A 21,053-nucleotide genomic window follows, 5' to 3' on the forward strand; every position below is an offset into this window, starting at 1 on the left:
CCTTGAAGGCTGCCTTCTGTTCTGTCCAGTTCATTTTTCTACTCATTTTTACTAGGTACCTGGTACATTCAAGGTGCTACACAGCCTGACAACAGACTGGCTAGACCCAGGCTTCCCAGAACTGAGCAGATCTTGCTCCTCCAGAACCCAGAACCCAGAACCCAGAACCCAGACCCATGATTGGGGAATGTGTTAATTCCTTAAGGCTACTGTAACAAATAGCCACAAGTTTGATGACTTACAATAACAAGTGTATTCTCTCACAGCTCTGGAGCCAGAAGTCCAAGATCAAGGTATTAACAGGTTCTAGGAGAGAACCCCCTCTGCAGGCTCTGTGAAGGATCCTTCCCTGGTTCTTTGAGCTTCTGGAGACTCTTGGCTTTTTTTATTTTTTATTTTTATTTTATTTTTTGGGGGGGGGCGTGCTGGGGAATCGAACCCAGGGCCTTGTGCTTACAAGGTAAGCACTCTACTGACTGAGCTATCTCCCCAGCCCCTTGGCTTTTTTTGACCTGGGCTGCATAACTTCATCTGTGCCTCTTTGGGCGTACTCACGCTACTCTGATTCAGGGTCTCTGAGCTCCCTCTGCCTCACTTTTTAAAGGACAGCTATCATTGGATTTAGGGCCCACCCAGGAAATTCCATCTCCAGATCATCAGGCTAAGTGCATCCACAAACACCTCTTTTCCAAGTAAGGTCATATTCACAGATATCAGGGATGGGTTATCCAGCTACTGCAAGAAAGGCTTAGCCCACAGTGTCTCCCATTCCTCAGGCCAGGCCAGGGACAGGCAGACAGTGGGAAAGCAGCCCCCATCTCCTGGGGCCAAGGTTGGGGAAAAAGGCCAGTATGCTGGCTCCCAGGGAAGCCAGTGAGTGTAACACATGGCCACACAAGACTAAAATCAGTGGTTGGCGAGGCTTATGGGGAAGGAAATCTAAGCCTGGAGAGCTCAGGCAGCAGTTGCTAGGACAGGGCTGAAATCGCATTCCTGAGCTGCTTAAGTATCCTGACAGGACAGAGATTATGTTAATGGCCTCTGCTGTAGACAGGCCACTGTGCCTGCTGGTGCTAACCTTGTCTGACTCCTCAGGCCAGAGCCAGGCTTCCTCCCCATTTGTTATCAGGGGAGAATGGAAGGGCTGAGGAACCTGTGGTCACAGTGCCAAGTCAGGGACAATGGCCACATAGAGGTACCTAGCTGCTGGAGCAGGGACATGGCCAGAGGGCAGTCAGAGAGACCTGGCCCTACACAATGCTGGACTCCATTCTTAGTCAAAAAACACACTATCTGCTCCCACCAAGTAGGGAAAGGGGGTAAGACATGGGTGAATGAGGGGAGATGCCTCCAAGACCTGCAAAAGACAACAGTGCCATGAGGTAGGGGTTAGGAAGTGGGCAGAGCCTCCAGGGATTCCAAAAGAGGCAGCAGAACTCTGTGCAGCCAAAGCAATAGACACTGCATTGGAACTGACAGGCCTCAAACCCCAGTTCCTCAGCTTGCTCTGCAACCTTGGGCTAATTATTGAACTTCTCTCAACCTTAGCTCTCTTCTCTCTAAACTTAGGGTCAAAATAGAACCCAAATCATAGGACTATAATGAGAATTGGATCAAATTAGCTGAAGAAAGCACCTAACACAGTACCTGGTATGGAGTAAATACTCAATTAATGCCATTTAATAGGAACCAGTCACATTGGAGAAAGAGGGTGTGATGGTTAATTCTATGTCAATGTGTGCAGACTGTGCAACCTGGTTCTTTGGTCAAACACCAGTCCAGATGCTGCTGGGGGAGTATTTTTTAGATGTAATTAACACTTAAATCAGTGTACTTTGAGTAAAGCAGGTCAACCTCCATAAGGTAGGTGGGCCTCATCCAATCAGTTAAAGGCCTTCAGAGAGAAGACAGGTTACCAGAGGCAGGAGGGATTCTGCCTCCAGACAGCCTTCAAACTCAAGACTGCAACATCAACTCTTTCCTGGGGCTCCAGCCCACTGTGCTGTCCTATAGAGTTAGGACTTGCCAGTCTCCACAATCATGTGAGCCAATTCCCTAAAACAAATTGATCGATTGATCGATAGATAGGGATAGATGAGTGGACAGGTCAATATAGATCTATCTATCTATACATCCTACTGGTTCTGTTTGTCTGGATAATTCTAACATAGCAAGATTTGTGGTCAGGGGCCACAAGGACAAACGTCCTAGGGAGAAGTCCAAGCATGTGGGCTGTGCTGTGGAGATCAAGCAGGCCAGTGAAGTTGCAATACACAGGGTCACAAGAGGCAATATCAGGAAATTAAACAAGACAGATAGGTTGAGAGGAGGCTCAGAAGCCAAAGGGGAGCCTTAGAAGATTCTTGAGGCAGAGTATGGGTTCCTGGAGCTCACAAGAGGGATGGTGCACAGCACCAATTGTGCAGACTCCCTGGTTCTTCCGTAGAACCAGGATAGTCACGGAAACATGCTTCAGATGAAAAAGAAAGCTACCTCTTACCTGGGACAAAGGATGTCATGCACAACCGCAGAAGTAGGCCACATCCCTGCCTGACAGCACCATGGCTCAGTCACGAGGCAGACACACCTGAGGAGCTGGGGAAGGCCCACAGGAGGAGCCAGGGCTGCTGAGATTCTCCTTTGGAATCTGGGTGTGGCCACCCTACACAGGGACCTGAAACGTGCTGTGCTGCAAAGTGAATTCCTGGTACATTTTTGAGTCTCTGGTGATCTGAGGGTACAGCTGTCATGAGAGAGCAGCATCCTGCAGACAGAAGGTCCTGTGAGGTGGGCAGTGGGAACTGGCTGTGTCCAGCAACCCTGCTCACAAACCTGGGATCAAGTGGATGAGATGTTGCCCCTGCAGAAGTCCAAGAGCTGATCTTGCTCAGTAAGCCTGACTCACACAGAGCAGCCTAACAGAAGTCCCTGGCTGGCTCCCTTGAGGAAATGGCCAGGCCTCCCTAGACACAAAGTCAGTAACTAGGAGCATCTTTCCTCTTTAAAAACAGGCTTTGTGCAGGCAGCAGGTTATGCCTGTTCTTCCTAAAGGGTGGCTGCTCTCCAGTTCTATATTTTCACCCATTCTTTCTTCCAAATGCCAAAACAGGACAAGGACAGGAATCATCAGCCTAGTGTTTTAGAATGTCAGGGCCAGTGTCCCATTTCTAGCAGAATGGAGGTCTGACTATGGTGAACAATCCTCCTGCTCCAAACACCTAAAAAGAAAAAAAAAAAATTGAGGTAAAATATATATAATATAAAATTTACCATTTTAACTATTGCTAAGCAGTTCAAGTGGCATTATGTTCACATTGTTGGACAATCACCATCCCATATCCAGAACATTTTCACTCTCCCAAATGGAAACTCTGTACCCATTAAACACTAACTCCTAATGTCCTCCCCAACCAGTCCCTGGTAACCAGGACTTTTTCTCTCTAAATGAATTTGACCATTCTAGAAACATACCAGTGAATGATTCCATATTTATACTTCTCTGTCTGGTCTAGTTCACTCAGCACATCCACATTGTAGCACATGTCAGAATTTCATTCCCTTTTTTTTGTGGCACACGATGGGGTCTCACTAGGTTGCCCAGCCTGGTTCTGAATTCCTGAGCTCAACTGATCCTCCTGCTTCAGTCTCTCAAGTGCTGGGATTACAGGTATACACCACCAAGTCCACAGAATTTCATTCCTTTTTTAGGCTAAACAAGAGTCAAGTATATGTATATACCTTCTATATTTTGTTTATCCAGTCCTGCATCAGGAAACATTTGGAGTATTCTTACCTTTTGGTTGTCAATAATGCTGCTACAAGCAACTATAGGCATAGGTGCACAAACCACTGTTTCATGTGTGCTTTTTCTTGACTTAATGCTAAGTGATGTTTTTCTAGAAATATAATCATTTTTTCTGAATATGGAAGGTTGCTGAAAGAAAGTCTTTCATATTCTCTTATGATCTTTATAATCTCAGTTGCATTTATGATTATATTCCTGTACAGATCCACCTGAGTCATAACTGCCATGATTACCCCTGAGAAAACCTGGTGGATTTCCCCTGCATAGTTTCCTAACATACTATAGATAAACAAAGGCACTAGATTAGTTTGCGAAGCTTTACAACCAGACCCTGACACTTTCAATGCCAGGAATGTGCCTGAAGTCTTTGATACTAGCTTGAGATAAACCAGGTACATTCCACCCTAGACAAAGGCACATTTGTACTAACCACTGATAAGCCCCCTCCTTCTGACCCACATCACAGAGATCCACTGGTCTTGCTGCCACCCAGGACCATGCTTCTGTCAGTACGGACCAAATAAATTCCACTCTGCAATCCTGGTTCTGCTTTCATCCCTTCTTTAGTCCCACAACACCTTGATACTGGTTCTTATACAGCAGGCCAGGGTGTTTCCTAACAGTCCCTATTTAAATATATATAGTATTTATTTGAGTATTCTCTTCTTTTTTAAATTTATTTTTCTTTTTGTAGTGCTAGGGTGTGAACTCAGAACCTTACACATGCTAGGCAAGCACTCTACTACTGAGTTACATCCCCAGACCTTTTTTCTTTTTAAACTTCAGACAGGGTCTCACTCAGTTGTCCAGGCTGATCTCTAACTTGTGATCTCCTCCTGCCTCAGCCTCCCAAGTAGCTGGAATTATAGGTGTACACCACCATTACTGACTTCTTCTTTACACTATCTTGTCAGAGTTTTACCAACTAAATAACTCTTTCAAATAGCTAGCCATATTAATTAGAACTGGAATCAGCTATGATGTAATTTGTTTAGTCTTAAGGATTATTGGAAATTTTTTTCTAGTATTCACAACTATAAATGATTAATAAATGATTTTACTTATCTAAAAAAGTAAATGGGTTCAGCCCCAGGTTAAAGAAAACTTAAAAAAAAAAAAAAAAAAAAAAGAGGCTTGCAAGGTGTAGTGGTGCACACCCATAATCCCAGTGGCACAGGAGGCCCAGGCAGGAGGAGTTCAAAGCCAGATTCAGCAAATTCGAGGCAATAAGCAACTCAGTGAGACCCTGTCTCTAAATAAAATACAAAACAGGGCTGCGGATGTGACTCAGTAGTCAAGTGACCCTGAGTTCAATCCCCAATGCCCAAACAAAACAAAAAAGTGGCTTAACAAGATACATTCTTTTTCTCAATGCCAGAATATCCACAAGGCTCAGTTCAGGGCTGGCCTGGTGATCCATGAGGCCAGAGAACCAGGTTCCTTAGATCTTGTTGCATTTTCTTTGCCCAAGGAAAAGAAAAATTAGGGTCCAAGGTGCAAAGGACACCCTTTTGCCCAAGACTGAGCTGCTGAAGCTCCAGCCAGAATTCCAGGTGGGAAAGAGGAGGTAAGGAGAAGCAGGCCCTGTCTTAAGAGCCCCTGAGCCCTTGGCTAGAACACAGGTAAAAGGCCGAGTCAACTTGCAAGAGTCGAGGAAATGCTGGCTTCTTATTTTCCCTTCTTCACACCATAGTTGTCATATATTTCACTCCTAGATATGTCATAACCCCAACAATATAATGTTGATTTTGCTCTAAACAGTCAATTATTTTTGTGTGTCAGGAGACGAGTACTGAAGGTTGAACCCAGGGGCACTAAACCACTGAGCTACATCTCTAGCTCCTTTCTGTTTTTTGAGATAGTGTCTCGCTAAGTTTCAGAAACTGGCCTCAAACTTTCAATCCTCCTGCCTCAGCCTCCCACATTGTTGAGATTACAGGTGAGCAACACTGTGCCTGGCAACAGTTGATTATCTTTTAAAGAAAAATTTTGGGAGATTCCAAAGATTGAACCCAGAAGTGCTTTAGCTCTGAGCTACATTCACAGAGCTTTTTACTTTTTGAGACCAAGTCTTGCTAAGTTGCTGAGAATCTCACTAAGTTCTGAGGCTGGCCTTGAACTTGTGTTCCTCCTGCCTCAGCCTCCAGAGTGGCTGGGATTATAGGCGTGTATCATGGTGCCTAGTTTTTCCTCTGAAACTTGTAAAGCCTTCTCTTTGTACTGGATTTTAGCAATTTGCTTATGATGTTTCTCAGTAAGATTTTCCTTATGTTCATTCTACTTGAGGTTCTTTGAGTGTCTTGAATCTGTGAGTTTAAAGTTTTCATCAAATTGGAAAAAATTTTGGCAATTAACCTCTTCAAATATATTTCTGTCCTGGCCTTCCTCTTTCTCAAACTTTGATCACTCACAATTACAAATTCTGCTTCATATTGCCACACAAGTCAGAGAGGATCTGATCTTCTTTTCTTTTTGTGCCTTAATGTGGATAGTGTTCATCACTGTTTTCAAGTTCACCAATATGATCTTTTGTGTTTAATGGGTTATTAATTCTATCTGGTGAAACTTTCATTTTACCCACTGAAATTTTTATCTCTAGAAGATCCATTTGCTTAATTTTTAAACATTTTTCACTTCTCTCTTCACATGTGATTTCCCTTCTGTCTTTCAGCATCTTTAAATAGGTTTTTTTAAAGTCCTTGTCTTTTTATGACATCACCTGTCATTTAAGTCTGTTTGTAATGACTAATTTGCTCCTGATTATGGTTGCATCTTACTGCCTGTTCTGCTGTCAAATGTTTTTTATTGAACATGGTGAAGTCTATACTGTTAATTATTTCATATTGGACTTTTTTGAGAGTGTTAGATTTTGTTCTAACAAGCAGTTAGGTTACTTAAATATTATGCTGATTCTTTCAAAGTTTGTCTTAAGCTCTGTTTGGACAGGTCTTCAATAGTCTTTACTCTAGAAGTGATCTAACCACTGAAGGAGACCATCTACGGTCTCTGTGGAAGCCATACATACTCAACAAGGACCTTCCACTCCAATTGGTCAGGACTCAAATGTTCCCCTGCCCTCTTAGGCTCTAGGAATAGTTCAGTTGACAGTTCTCCTGCTATCCCTTGACCAGCCTCATGGAATTTCATTCACCCTGGGCATAGGTGGCTTAGTGCTCTGTAAGCTGTTTAAGTGTTCTCCAGTTTTTTGGAGCTCTTCCTCTGCATGGGATCTTCCTCTCCAGGACTCTGCTCTGCAAATCCCACCTGCTTTGGCCTCCCTGGATCCCTAGCTCCTCAGCTAGGTGAGGCTGCCCTGCTCAGCTTACGTTTTCCCTCATGACCAACTGGGGCATTCCAGAAATGCAAGGTTGGCTTCACGTCAGAAAATCTACCAATTTAACCACATTATCACACTAACAGAGAAGACATGATAATCAGAACATAAATGCAGAACATTTCAATAAAATTTGACAACTATCAATACTTTTTAAAATTTTTTCAGCAAATTAGGAGTAAAATGGAACTTCCCTACTCTAATAAAAGAAAAGTACCTAGCAAACCTAGCACATAATGGTGAAATGTGAAAAGCAGCCCTCAGAACTTAGGAACAGAAAAGAAATGATGACTTTCACTCCTTCAATTCAACAATATTTGGGATGTTCCAGTAGGTGTAATAATATGAGGGAAATTAAAAGTGTAAGACTGAAAACAAAGAAACAAAATTGTCAGTTTTTCATCCACAAATCAAGCACCTGTGACATGCAAGGCTCTTTTCTGACATTGGTGATACTGCATAAGAAAAAAAACCTGAAACAATGACAACGACAAGATCCCCATCCTGATGGAGCTTCCATTCAAGTTGCAGATGGGAAAGGAACAGCTGATAAAAAAACAAACAAAATACCTGTGCAGGCTGTTCAGAGGTGACCAGTGCTGTGCAGAAGGATAAAGCCAGAAGCGGGATAGCTGTGCGAGCTCAGGCAGTACCCGTCCTGATTCACAGAATGGCAACTCTGAGTTTGCAAATGAGGAGTGCGGGCTGAGGGTTGTTTCCATTTTAAACAGGGTGATCAGGGTGGTCTCATGGAGAAGGAAGCTTTGGGGCAAACACTTGGAGGAGGAGAGAGTGTGAACCAAGTGGGGAGATGACACTCTAAGCAGAGGGAAGAGTCAGGGCTGAGGGGATTTTTTTAAATGGAGCCTGCCTCACGTACCACTAATGGTTAGGAACCCAGGTGGCTGAAATGGAGTAAGAGGGTGAGGAGGAACAGGGGACAAACTCAGCATACACTCCTGTAGGACTTGAGATCTTCCTCTGAGCAGAATGGAAATCTGAAGCACTCCAAGCACAGAACTCACGGCTTGCCTTAAGCTTTTAAAGAGTGGTTCCACCTCCTGAGCTAAGCATAGATTCTAAGAGGGCAGAGGCAAAATGCACAGAAACCAGTACAGAGGCCCTTCCATAGCCCTGATAGCCCAGGTGTGAAATGTAGCAGCTTGGTCAAGTTTAGTGCCCACTGGGTAAAGTTGTCAGCTTATGCAAAAATAGAGCCAATAGAGTATGCTAATGGATCAGGTGGGAAATGTGTAAGAGAGAAGTCAAGATGACTCCACCCACCGTTACTGACCTGAGCAGCCGGAAGGCTGGAAAGCTGAGGGAGGTCCTCCCCACCAAGATCAAGAAGGGGAGCTTGCCCTAGCAAATGCCAAGGCCTATTAGGTCATCAAGATACAAGGTATAAGAATAGTGATAAACAAAGAATAGGGCGGAGAATCTAGAAACAAACCCAGATATCTGAAAACCTGACATAGCACAGACCACAATCTGACAATCCCATGTGTAGGCAAGAAGCCAGGAACAACACAATGTCTTATACTCCACTGGTGGGAGAATAAATTGTACAAACTTTCTGGAAAATGATTTTGCTGTATCTAGGGAAGTTGGAGATGCATATATCCTAAAGCTGAGTGGATCCATTCCTAAGACTATATCCCAGAGATATTCTCACCAATGTGCACCAGGACACAAGCACAGGAATAATTCTAAGAGTAGACAATTGCAAAAACAGGTAAACACATCGAAAGTCCATTGCAGGAGAATGGATAGATAAAATGTGGCATATTCCTAAGACTGTATGCTATATTAGCTGTAAGAATGAAATGCATTTATGCCCATCTTCAGAGATAAAATTCATTGACACAGTCTTAACAGAAAAAGGCAAGTAAAATCTATACAAGTTGGACACAATTTATAAATGGTGTGTATATATATATATATATACATACACATAAGTATGTATATATATAAATATATACACACATGTAGAGGTAGAATGAGCTTACAAACTATATGTGTGTATATACACTTCTGAATATATTAAATATTTCAAATGTTGGAAAACTGGAAAAATAAGAAAAGGTGAATGCTAGTGCTCACAAGTTGGTCCCCTAATTTTACAAAGAAAAAAATAGACTTGAGGTCACCCACCAGAGCATGGTGAAGCTAGAGCCAGTAGCACCTGATTCCAAGTCCTCAATTCATTTGATCCCACCATCTTTTCTTGATTTGGAAAGATAACATAGTGACAACCAATCCATTGTGCTTGGAAAAGAAGTGAGGAAGGGGAAAGTGCCTGATGTTTGCCACCCTGGTGTTAGAGCGATGAGGTCCCTTAAGCCTCCAGCTTGCACTGGGCTTATCCAGGCCCCCCTCTCCCTAGCCTAACTTTTGTTTTGAGACAGGTTGAACCTTACCACCACCATCTCTGGGCTTCAGTAATATGCCTTGGAAATTGAATGCATGCTGACAACATTGCCGATGGAAATCCAAGGGGTGGATCCTTGCTCTGCTCCACTATTCTTACTCCCTGAATTATCTTGGGAGAGTCACATCACCACACTTGAAGATGGGGATAACAACACTGACCCTGTCTGCCACTTAGTGAAATGAAGATGGCTCAGGGATGCAAGAGAAAATGCTCGAGAATTATGTAGCTTATTGTGCAGTGTCTGTCCTGACAGCAGGCACATGGTGTTTTCAAAACACTTTCATTATTGGTTGACAGACAGAAAGGTGACTCTATCCTGGGTGCTTCCATTATAGGTATGAAAGTGAGCCAGCTTCAAACATCTGAATATTGGCCTCCTTGAGCCATATACTGCAGAGACCTGCTAATCACACCATGTCTGTGTAGCTACTCCCTCAGGCAGTCCCTTGATTTGCACTGGCCAAAAACTGATTGTTATGCATGAGGCCCTGGGTTCAAACCCCAGCACTGCCAAAACAAAACAAAACAAACAAACAAACAAAAAACACAGACTGGGACCCAGCAAGCAAGTAGCTCACTGATGTCAACAGCCAGTACTGTCCACGTTGTGAGATCACTGGTACAAGTGAGAAAGTAATGACTACCATATGGGGTTTCCTTAATGAAAGCAGATTTAAAGTCAGGCCTCAGCTCCTCATTTTCAACACTGCTTTGACAATGGTTTGTTTTCAAACATAATTTTGACTCTCAGAATAACTGCAGAATATACAGTACATTTTTAAGTTGTGTTTCTCATTGTGGTGTCAGAATCCCAGTGATCAATTCATTAAGTCAGTTTGTCTCCCAGAATTATCCAATAAATCATTTATTGAGTGCTGCTGTGGTCTGAATATTTGTGTCACCAAAATCCTTATGTTGAAATCCTAAACCCCAAGGTGACAGTGTTAGTAAGTAAGGCCTTCGGGGGAGGAGGGGGGTGATTAGGTCACTGGGGCAAAGTCCTCCTGATTGGGATCAGTGCCCTTACAAAAGAGGCCCTAAAGAGCTGTTCTGCCTCTCTACCTGGAACCTAGAAGTGACTCCTCAGCAGACACCGAATCTGGCAGCCCCTTGATCTTGGACTTCTTAGCCTCAGGACTGAGGAAGAAATCCCCATTACATAAAGGACCCAGTCTGTGGTATTTGTAATAGCAGCCCTAATGGGCCAAGATAGGCCCCTGCTTTGCCTCATAGTGAAGATGGAGGTAAGGCTGGTAATTAAGAATATGTCATATATATCGGTTATCAATATTTATTATCAATATTTATTATTATCAATATTTTCTATGTAACACAACAAAACATCAGAGTTGGTTTTTTTTGTTTTTTTTTTTTTTAGACTTTTTTTTTTTTCAGGGCCAAGGACTGAACTCAGGGCCTTGCGTGTGCAAGGCAAGCACTCTGCCACTGAGCTAAATCCCCGACCCCAAGAGAGTTTTATTTTTAAATGGACATATTTGTATCCACTGTGCTCATGAGTGGGCTGTATGTGAGCCTTCCTGGGTCTGCACAGCTATAAATCAGTCATAGAATTTGCCCAGACTCCCAGACCCAGATACCAAGATCCAAGCTCTAATTCATGCTCATCATGATAAACATGGGCTTTAGGAAAATGAATGAGTGGGATTTTTTTTTTCTTTCTGTTTTCTAAACATATTTAATCTCACCAAGACCAAGAGAAAATGTACTTGAATGTGGGTCTTGTCTTGCTATCTCTTCTTTTGCCTGTGATCATGCTGGGCTATCAAGAGTTCCCTTTCGGGGCTGGGGTCGTGGTTCAGTGGTAGGGCGCTCGCCTGGCATACATGGAGCACTGGGTTCAATCCTCAACACCACATAAAAAAATAAATAAATAAAGGTATTGTGTCCACCTACAACTAAAAAACAAAATAAAATAAAAAAAAAAAAAAAAAAAAAAAAGAGTTCCCTTTCTTGGCACCACCTGTGTTCCAGGAGAGGAAGATAACACTAGAGACAAAGTCTGACTTTCAGTCTAGAAAGTTTCCCTTCAGCCAGCAGATGCCTATCTGGAAGCAAGGCCAGAAAATACACATGGAAAAGGCAAGAGACCAGTCATCTGGGAAGGGCAAGGCAGACCACCACTGTGCGTGAGGATGAGTGACCATGGGTGTTGGCACTCACCCACCCCAAACACGCTTCCCACCCCTGAAGGGGACAGGACAGAAGAGCCACCAAAAGCTACCCCGTTGGTAGAGCACTTGCCTAGCATGTGTGAGGCACTGGATTTGATTCTCAGCACCACATATAAAAAAGTAAATAAAATAAAGGTCCATCAAAAACTAATAAAAATATTTTTTAAAAAAGCCACTGAAGCATGAACGATCCGTGCCTTTGCTCCTTGTGCAGCTGTCTCCCTCAGTGACTTGACCCTCCTCAACCACACCCATCCAGCAGCCAGACAACTGGACATTAGACCTGAGATTGCACACTGCTCTGAGAGTTGCCAGTGGGGTGCCTCAGGCAAGCCATAATTTACCTGTCTGGCTCCCTAACTCCTGTCCTGGAAAATGAGGGTATTCTAATACTTGCCTTGCTCATCTCACAGAGTTTTGTTGGACCCAAAATAAAAAGTGAATGAGAAAATGCTTTGTGCATAATGATGATCATAGGCTAGAAAATGCACTATGTTATCATTATCAGTCTGAGCTCTGCCATTTACTGTGCGACCTTGAGCAAATGCCATGAATTCTTTGATCTAAATTTCCTCATCTGTAAGACAGAGAAATACGACCTTACCTACATGAGAGGGTTAAAATAAGGATTAAATAATATAGTTTATGTAAACCAGATAACTGTTGGTGGCTTATCCAGGCGCTGGGAAGAGCTTCCACCCCTGGACCAAGAAGATAAGGACTTGCTAAGGGGAAGTCCTTTATCTGCTCAGCCTTCCTCCTTCTCCCTGCCTGGAACATAAACGTGACATCTAGAGATGCAGACATCACCTTGCAAACATGAGACAAGAGGCTTGAGAATAGTGGTTCATCTAAGAGGAACAGAAAAATGGAAAAAGCCTGGGTTCCTGATGTCATGGTTGGCCTCAAAACCCGCCCCAGAGTGCCCAGCTGTGAACTTTTTGCTGCACATTAAGAAAGAATTCTTTACTGGCATCAGCCTCTAAAGTAGAGCTTTTGGCAACTTGAATTCATATGCATCCCAGACTGATACATGTTTAATTTACATCAACTCTGAACCCTAGAGAGCACAGCTAAGGGGTATGACCCAGCATGTGACTTTTCCTGGGCTAGGCAAGGTGCTAAAGTGAAATTAAGGTGTAGCAGCTGGATGAAAATCATTGTTCATGCGAACTCTGACTCGAGAATTCTCATAAGTCATAGGTGATGACAATGACAAAGAAGGTTGTCAGTCAAAATATTCCTCTCTAGAAAAGGTGCTTTGACAATGCTTTCCTTTAAAGAGAATATGCAGAGGAAAGCAGTGCAAGACACTGAAAACCACAAGCATCATGAACCAGAAAGTAGATTTGTGATTGCCAGGTGGGAGTGTGGTGTCAATGCTAAGGGGTCTCCTTGGAGTGATGAAAATGTTCTGGAATTAGATAACCATGATATCTAATGATATGGTTGTCTAATGATATGGTTATCATTAGATAACCATAACACCTCTGAATATGTGCTGAAGCCCACAGAATCACATACATGGCAAGTGAACTACAGCTCTATGAGAAAGGAGGGAATGAATGGAGAAGGAAAAAAAAGCAAACAGAAAAGTAAATAAGACTGACTATTAATCAGAGCCCCTTTCAGGTCTCATCTGAGTCCAATAAATTGACCTTTCAGCCTGAAGACTCAGCTGTGGAAATTTCCACCAATGAGAACCTGAAAATGTCATTCATATGGGCTCTTTGGCAGCACGCCAGGCATCTTCCCTCACTAGTTATGCTGACACAGCTCATAAAGCAATGAAAAAAAAAAAAAGCCATTTCTGTTCCCATATCTTGTGATAACCAAAGTAGATCTTATCATTTGATTCCAACATCTGTCCTCTTTGATTCAGTAACTGTGATATCGAGGGTGACAAAGTCACAACCCTCAGATAATATCATGGCCTGTTGCCATGCTTGAAATTGAAGGATGGGCTACAGATCTGCTAGGAGTTAATAAAAGTAAAGATAGAATTTTTTCATCAAAAAATATATATATCGGGCTGGGGCTGTGGCTCAGTGGCAGAGCACTTGCCTAGCATGTGTGAGGCACTGGGTTCAAGTCTCAGCACCACATATAAATAAAAGAAATAAAGATCCATCAACAACTAAATATATATATATCAAAATATACATATATATGCATATATATGTATATATATATATATATATATATATAAATGGATAGATATAAAATGCTTTGTATAGTCCCTGGCATACAGTAAGTGCTCAATAAGTGTTAGCTACAATAATTACTAGCAGAATTCAAAGGCACTCCATTACTCTTTCTGGGTTGACTTCCTCTCTCCTTCTAAGACTCCAATAAATTGCTACACCCCCACCCCCATTCAGCCTTCCTGCTGCGCTGATGGTGACCACGGAATTGGACAAAGTGACTCAAGCTGAAATCTCAATGGCTCACAGAAATGTATGGCAGTACCTTCACAGGCCCTACCGCTGGCTGTTCTTGAGCAAATCATACTTTGGGTTCTACCACATATAAACCACCCACACTTGTGTGTGTGAATGCAACATCATTCATTAAAATGACCCTATTGCCTCCCAAACTGTTTGTCCAGGAAGTAGGAGGATGGGTGTGTGCTTAGACAGTGCCGTCTCTGTAGCAACACAGCAAACTGGGCCACCCAAAAGACTGGAACTCTGCCTACGGCCCAACAACAGTGATCAATAAAAAACCAACCTCAGGCTTCCACAACCTGACACCCACCCTCACTGACACCCCCAGGACCCACCCAGATCCTCTGCCCTGGGCCCCACACTCCCAGCAATACTCTGACAAAGAGGCTAGGCTGGGGAGATGCGAGTCACCAGACACAGCCAAGATGCTGTCACCACTTCCCAGAGCCAAAACACCTTCATCGAAAAACAGACATGAAAACCATAAATAATCAAGATTTATTTCTAAACCTTCAGAGTCCTCCTGCTCTGTCCCCTCTCTCTCTCTCTCTCTCTCTCTCTCTCTCTCTCTCTCTCTCTCTCTCTCTCTCTCTCTCTCTCTCTCTCTCTCTGTGTGTGTGTGTGTGTGTGTGTAAACATAGACACAGACAGAAACCTATCAATATAGAGATGGATGCAGATATGGATATACCTCAGTAAAACACTTTATACAAACTTTTGGCCTGAGAAGAAACATTATCTCTATTTATTGGTGAGAAAACAGATCTATGGTGACTTTTTGTTTAACCTAAGTCAAGATCATCAGCTGCCAGGAGGCTGAGGTATGGACCAGGTTGGAGGATCTGAAGTCGCCCAACATCCTCCTTCTGTCTCATTCTCACCCAGCACCTCAGACTCCACCCTGAGCTGCACCAGGTTTCTTGCCAGGGCTCAGGCAGGCCAGACACTACCCCAAGGCTGCATATGTGTCCGGGGGTCGGCCCCGCCTTCCTCAGTAGTGCCCTTGCCTTCTTTAGAGATCCTCCTTAACACTGTCACCCTGCTAAAGCCTGCCCCAAATGCCAGGCAGAATTCATCAGTTTCTTCTCTGGCTCTTTCCCTGTTCTACGAGCACAAGCTTTGCTCCCTGTGTCAGGGGTTCGTGGGCCAGTTCTTCAACCTTGCCCTCAGAACCCGGCTCTGGAAGAGCAAGTGTGGAACTGACTCTATATCCTCAAGCTTAGCTCAGCAGCCCGATGGAGTCTGCAACCCAGTAGTGCTGGCTGAATAAACAAACAAGCCCAGCAACACTTCCACATCTCTCAAATACTGATTGACAGTATTACCTTTCAGAAGTGATTGATTACATCATCATTTCAAACATTTAGGACACTCATTACGTTATATACATAATATTTTCATTGTTGAAGTACATTAAAAATTTGCTATTTTTAAGTGTATAATTCAGTAGCATTGAGAACATGCACACTGTTGTGCAACCGTCAGCACCAGTCATTACCAGCACTTCTTCATCACCCAAACTGAAAGTCTGTCCCCACTAAACATTAACTCACATCCTTCCCTGCCCCCAGCCCCAGCAACCAACACTGCACTTTCCGTCTCTATGCACCCACATCGGGAGACTCACATGATGTTGTTCTTCTACATCTGGCTTATTTTACATAGGATAATGTCCTCAAGGTTCACTCATGTAGTATCATATGTCTAATCATATAATCTCTAAAAGACATTCACTGATTCATCAAAAGGCGTTGATGAGCTCCTGCTGTAGGCGGGCTCGTATTCACTGATCCAATGAAAAAGAGGTAAGTGACCAAGTCTCTGATCCAAATGCCAGCCAACTGCTTTTTCTAGAGTCCAATGTGCCGCTCAATGAGAGGTAATCAAAGTACCTGGACTGCCTACCCTTTCTCTCCACCCTTAAAAATAGCTTTCTACACCTTGGTCTACAAAATAATAGACTATTTCTCCAGGTGATTACAGGAAAAAAAAAAAAAAAAGGAAATGATAACAGGAGGAACTTTAAACCACTCAAGGTACTAGTGAGCAGACAAGTAACAGATGGAGTCCATATCCACTCAAGTCACCCTCTGGAATAGCAGAACATGGCCACTCATTCTGTCTCTGGAGCTCTCTGGAAGTTCTAAAAGGCATCAAGACTTTCCATCCAACAAAACTGCTCCTTTGGTACCCATCACTGCCTGCTACATGGCTGCCAAAGAGATTTTGAATGTAATGAAAAGCAGAGTTCCCAGGAAGGGATGGGAAGCAAAGCAAGGGAGGCAACATTTGTTGAACTCCTATTTGATACCAAGTAGGCATCTCCACCTACAGTATCTGATGGAATGATCTCAACCATCAAGTATGAGAAGTACCATCAGCTCATGTACATGGGTACAGAAATCGAGGCTCCAATGAGTTAACCAATGCCAGGCTCACAGAGCTAACTCACATTGGAACTAGCAAGCAAATTCAGACCTTCCAGCCTGAAGAATCCCTTCTTTACCCACCAGGCCTCTTAGTTATGATGGGAGAGCTGCACTCTTTATCCCTAGTCTCATGCACTGCTTCCTTTTTGGGACCCCCAGCCTACATCTTGGGAAGAATCATCCATGGTGGGAACAGCAGAAAGCACAAGAAAGGGGTACTTTTCTCCACCTGCAAAAACCATGAAGAGGGCCCTTGGAAAGACACATCCTCTAAAACCTTAATGAAGAAGGAGAAAATGCCTACAGCATCAACAGCTTGAGCATGGGCAAAGCTTTGGACTAAAAGGAAGAATGCTTAGGCAGTTTTCCTAATTAATGATGGATGAGTCATAAGGAAGGAAAGTTGGCTCCAAGCTGATGCTGAGAGAAGGGCACTCTTCTTGAAGTGCCTGAGCAGGCGTCTTTTTCAGCCTACATCCTCCTCTCTCTCCTCCAGTCCTGATGCCACCCCTTCTGGCACTTTCTCATGGGTAGAGCTGCACAGAGGCAGGAGGCCTAGCTCAACTGATTTGAGGGAGCTCAGTTTGGCCAAAGAAATGATTGGTGAGGAATAGGGAAGGCATTTACATGTGGTAGAGATGCTTATGGCTGATCTTTATACCAGTTACAGTACAATTTTAGGGCAATTGCAAGTTCCTTGGTCACAAACAGTATCTCTACATTAATATCTTTGCTCCTGAAATTTCACCTTCAAAATTTTCTTTCTTTGGGGTCCTCTCCTCAAGAGAGGCTTTCTAGGGAGGAAAGCATTACCTTGCTTAAAGTAAAGTGTCAGAAGCAGGACCAGACAGACCTCCTATTCCCTTACCCAATGCAGGAATCCCTGACAGCATCTACTTGTATATTCCAGGATACAGAAATCTCAATCAGGCAAGGAAGCCTGTTCCGAATTTGTACAGCTCCCGATAAATTTCTTTATACTAAGCCAAAATATTTTTCTTATAACTTATTCCTTTCCCTATGTGGTATTGAAGAAATGTGCCTGTTTAAGGCAATCTTGTCAGCCCCTCCCCACCAGCATCTCTCCTGAGAGCACCAGTTCTCCCAGGTCCTCCTGGTGGCAGGTCTTTTAGACTCTCCCTAGTTTGGGATGCCTTGGGTAGAACTACTGCAAATTATCAAGAAGACCTCTGCGCACATGTGACAAGACTACAAAGACAAAGTATAGAGTCCTGGTTATTTGTGTATACACACATACACATTAACATAACCTAGTAACCCAAGGAAAAAAACAAAAGACTTCAAACTGAGGATCTCCTACCCAAAGATAGTCACATATATACTAACTTTGCACCCCAGGATGCAAGAAACAGCCATTCCTTCAAGTTACTGCATGCAAGGGGGTGGGCAATACTTTTAGGATACTTGTGGGGGGGGGGGAACAAAGAAATTTTAATCATGGCTGAGAGTCTTGGAAATGTCAAACACCTGGGCCTTATGGGAAGAACAGGAATCCCAGAAGAGTAGGCCACTCAGGTGCTGTAACTAGAATCCCATTGGAAACCCAAGGCATCTCTCAGAGCAGGCCATTCTGGTAGGCCACCAAGCATTCATGGGCCCCTGCTCTAGTGTTCTGCCATTAAACTCATTGAGCTTCTTTTCATGCTCTACCTCTTCCTATCCACCTCTTCCCTCCTCTCCCTACCAAGTATAGGTTGATTCTGGAACATTTCCCCATCCACTGGGCAGGGCTGTCTATAATAAGCTCTCACAAAGGCCACTAGCTGATGCTGTTCAGGAAACAGACTAAGGAGTATCACCAGGAGCTGGAAGCATCACAGTTTCTCTTGGGAGGGAACCATGAGCACAACCAGCCTGTAACTGACGTGTAGAACACCCAAGGTCCAAAAAGGATTAAGAAGTGGTACACTTCAGTGGTCAGAGTAAGAAAACACAGACTTCTCAGCTCTTATGTCTCCAGAGAGAAAGTCAGATTGATTCTGATATCTAGATGCAGGGGTGCTGGATTGGGCCCTAACCCCAAACATCAGCCCCATTGTCTTTCTATCTACAACTTCACTCTCACCCCTCTAGAGCTTCAAGTTTTCTCTATTAAGATAAAAATGTTACCCTGGAATAAATTTACTGAAAGACACACAAATTTTTACTGAATTATGTAAAATACTATTGACAGAAATTAAAGAAGAGTAGAAATAAATGACGATAGGTACCATGTTCATGGATTGAAAAACTCAGTATTGCTACGATATCAATTTGCTCAAACTTATCTGTAGAATCAATGTAATTCCAATCAAATTTTTTTTGAGAAATTGGCAAGTAGACTAAAATTCAAGTGGAAATGAAAAATACCTAGAAAAGCCAAAATATTCCAAATAAAGTTAACCAGATGCTGTGGCACACACATATAATCCCAGCTACTTGGAAAGCTAAGGCAGAAGGAGTCCAAGTTAAAGGACAGCCTCAGCAACTTAGTAAGACCCTACTTCACAATGAAAAATAAAAAACAGTGGGAATATAGCTCAGTGGTAAAGGATCCCTGGATTCATTCTCCAGTCCTAGAAAGAGAGAGAGAGAGAGAGAGAGAGAGAGAGAGAGAGAGTGAGAGAGAGAGAGAAAGAGAAGGGGAGAGAGAACAAAGCTAGATGACTTATACTTGTGGATTTTAAGTCATACTATAAACAACAGAAATTATAACAGCTTAGTGTTGCATTAGGATACACCAATAGAAACAACAGAGCCAAAAACAGAGAATAGAAATAGACGTACATATATATGGCCATTGATTTCCAACAAAGGTACCAATGAAGAAAGGAAAATCTTCAACAAGATTGAAATAGTGCCTGTCTCTAAAGAGGAAAAAATGAATTCGACCCCTTACATCATACCAAAAAATTAACTGAAATAAATCCTAGACCTAAAGGAAAAGACAAATTATATAGCACCTAAGAGAAAACAGAATGTTGTTATGAGCTTGATGTAGGTAAACACAGAAAGCATTAATGATAAGAACAATTAACAAACAGGAATTAGTCAAAATTTAAAACTTTTATATATCTGCCAGAATGGTTACAGTTAAACAGATTGACAACACCCAATGTTATTGAGATGTGGGCATCAGGACTCTCAGATTGCTGATGGGCAGTCATATGGTAAAATAACTTTGCCTTCCCCAAAGACAATTTAGTGAAGGAAACAAGGCATTTATACAGCTTTCATATTTCTACCTGCCTTTCCTGACTGTGTTTTATATATACATTATATATTGTGTACAACTGCCAGAAGCCAATTCAGAGGCCCTAAGGAGGGCAGGGGCTTTTATAAGGGTTGGAAGGGTGAGGGCAGTGGCATTGCCAAGACTGGAGCTGGCTCTGGGGCTCCCAACTCCCATCACAATCAACTTTGTATTCTGTATTTTTGTAATAAAATGTATAAACCTCAAAAAGAATTGCTTTGGAAAAAAGTCTATTTTTTTTATTAAATTATAAAAAGAACTATGAATTGGCAATTCCATTCCAAATATCCAAAATATTCAAATGTACAAGAATATTCATATAAATTTTATTTATAATAGTAAAAAAACTGGAAATGGGCCAGGTGTCCAGTTACAAGAAAATAAATAAATAAACTTTGGTAAATTGTGTACTTGGGGGGAAAGTACAACCTGGACAAATCTCAAAAATGTTGTGCTGAGTGAATAAACCTTATACAAATGAGTACTTAATGTATAATTCCAATTACAGTGATGTACCACATAAGGATGTTTTAGTCAACCACAGACCACATACACAATAGTAATCCCATAATATAACACCCAGGAGGTCAGAGCTGCTTAATTTTTGTGCATGTACTTTATGATGTCACACAACAATAAAATTGCCTAAAAGTGCATTTCTCAGAACATCCCTGTCATTCAGTGATATATGACTGTATTTCAAGTTGAAGAACAGACACAACTAATCAATGTAGAAAAACACAGGACCTGCAGGGGATGGGGATTGACACAGTGTGAAGGCCCTTTCTAGAGAGAGGATAATGTTCTATATTTTTTAAATAACAGTTTTATAGAGATGTATTTCACATACCATAAAGTTTACCCTGTTAAAGTGTATAAATAACCAAGTTTATCATTGGTTATTTGGGGGCTAGAAAATTACCCAAGACAAATGCCAACTGTGTCCCCAGTGGACTCTTGCCAACTGCTCTCAGTGGAGACCAAACTATGCTTGGTATCAACCCTTGACCCCCTGATTCCCTGAGCAAGGTCCCAATCAATTCACCTCACCTGAGCCAGGAAACACTTCATCCTACAGAGCCGGCTCAGGTATTCTGCAGCCCTAGTGTCTGAAGAAGGGGCTCTGCCAGGCTTTGCCCATTCTATCTGGGCCTGGCCA

At 42.7% G+C, this 21,053-nt stretch overlaps 1 long non-coding RNA gene across 1 annotated transcript in view; it reads right to left on the reverse strand.

Moving 5' to 3' along the window:
* Positions 1–416: 416 nt before the first annotated feature.
* The window catches only part of LOC306650132, a 41,046-nt gene continuing 20,409 nt past the window's right edge, over positions 417–21,053 (reverse strand). The window contains exon 3 of the long non-coding RNA XR_013760811.1: positions 417–3,218. This is a non-coding gene — a long non-coding RNA (uncharacterized lncRNA). The remainder of the gene's footprint in view (positions 3,219–21,053) is intronic.

This window comes from Sciurus vulgaris, assembly GCF_902686455.1.
Source record: "Sciurus vulgaris genome assembly, chromosome: 18".
Classification (NCBI taxonomy): Eukaryota; Metazoa; Chordata; class Mammalia; order Rodentia; family Sciuridae; genus Sciurus; species Sciurus vulgaris.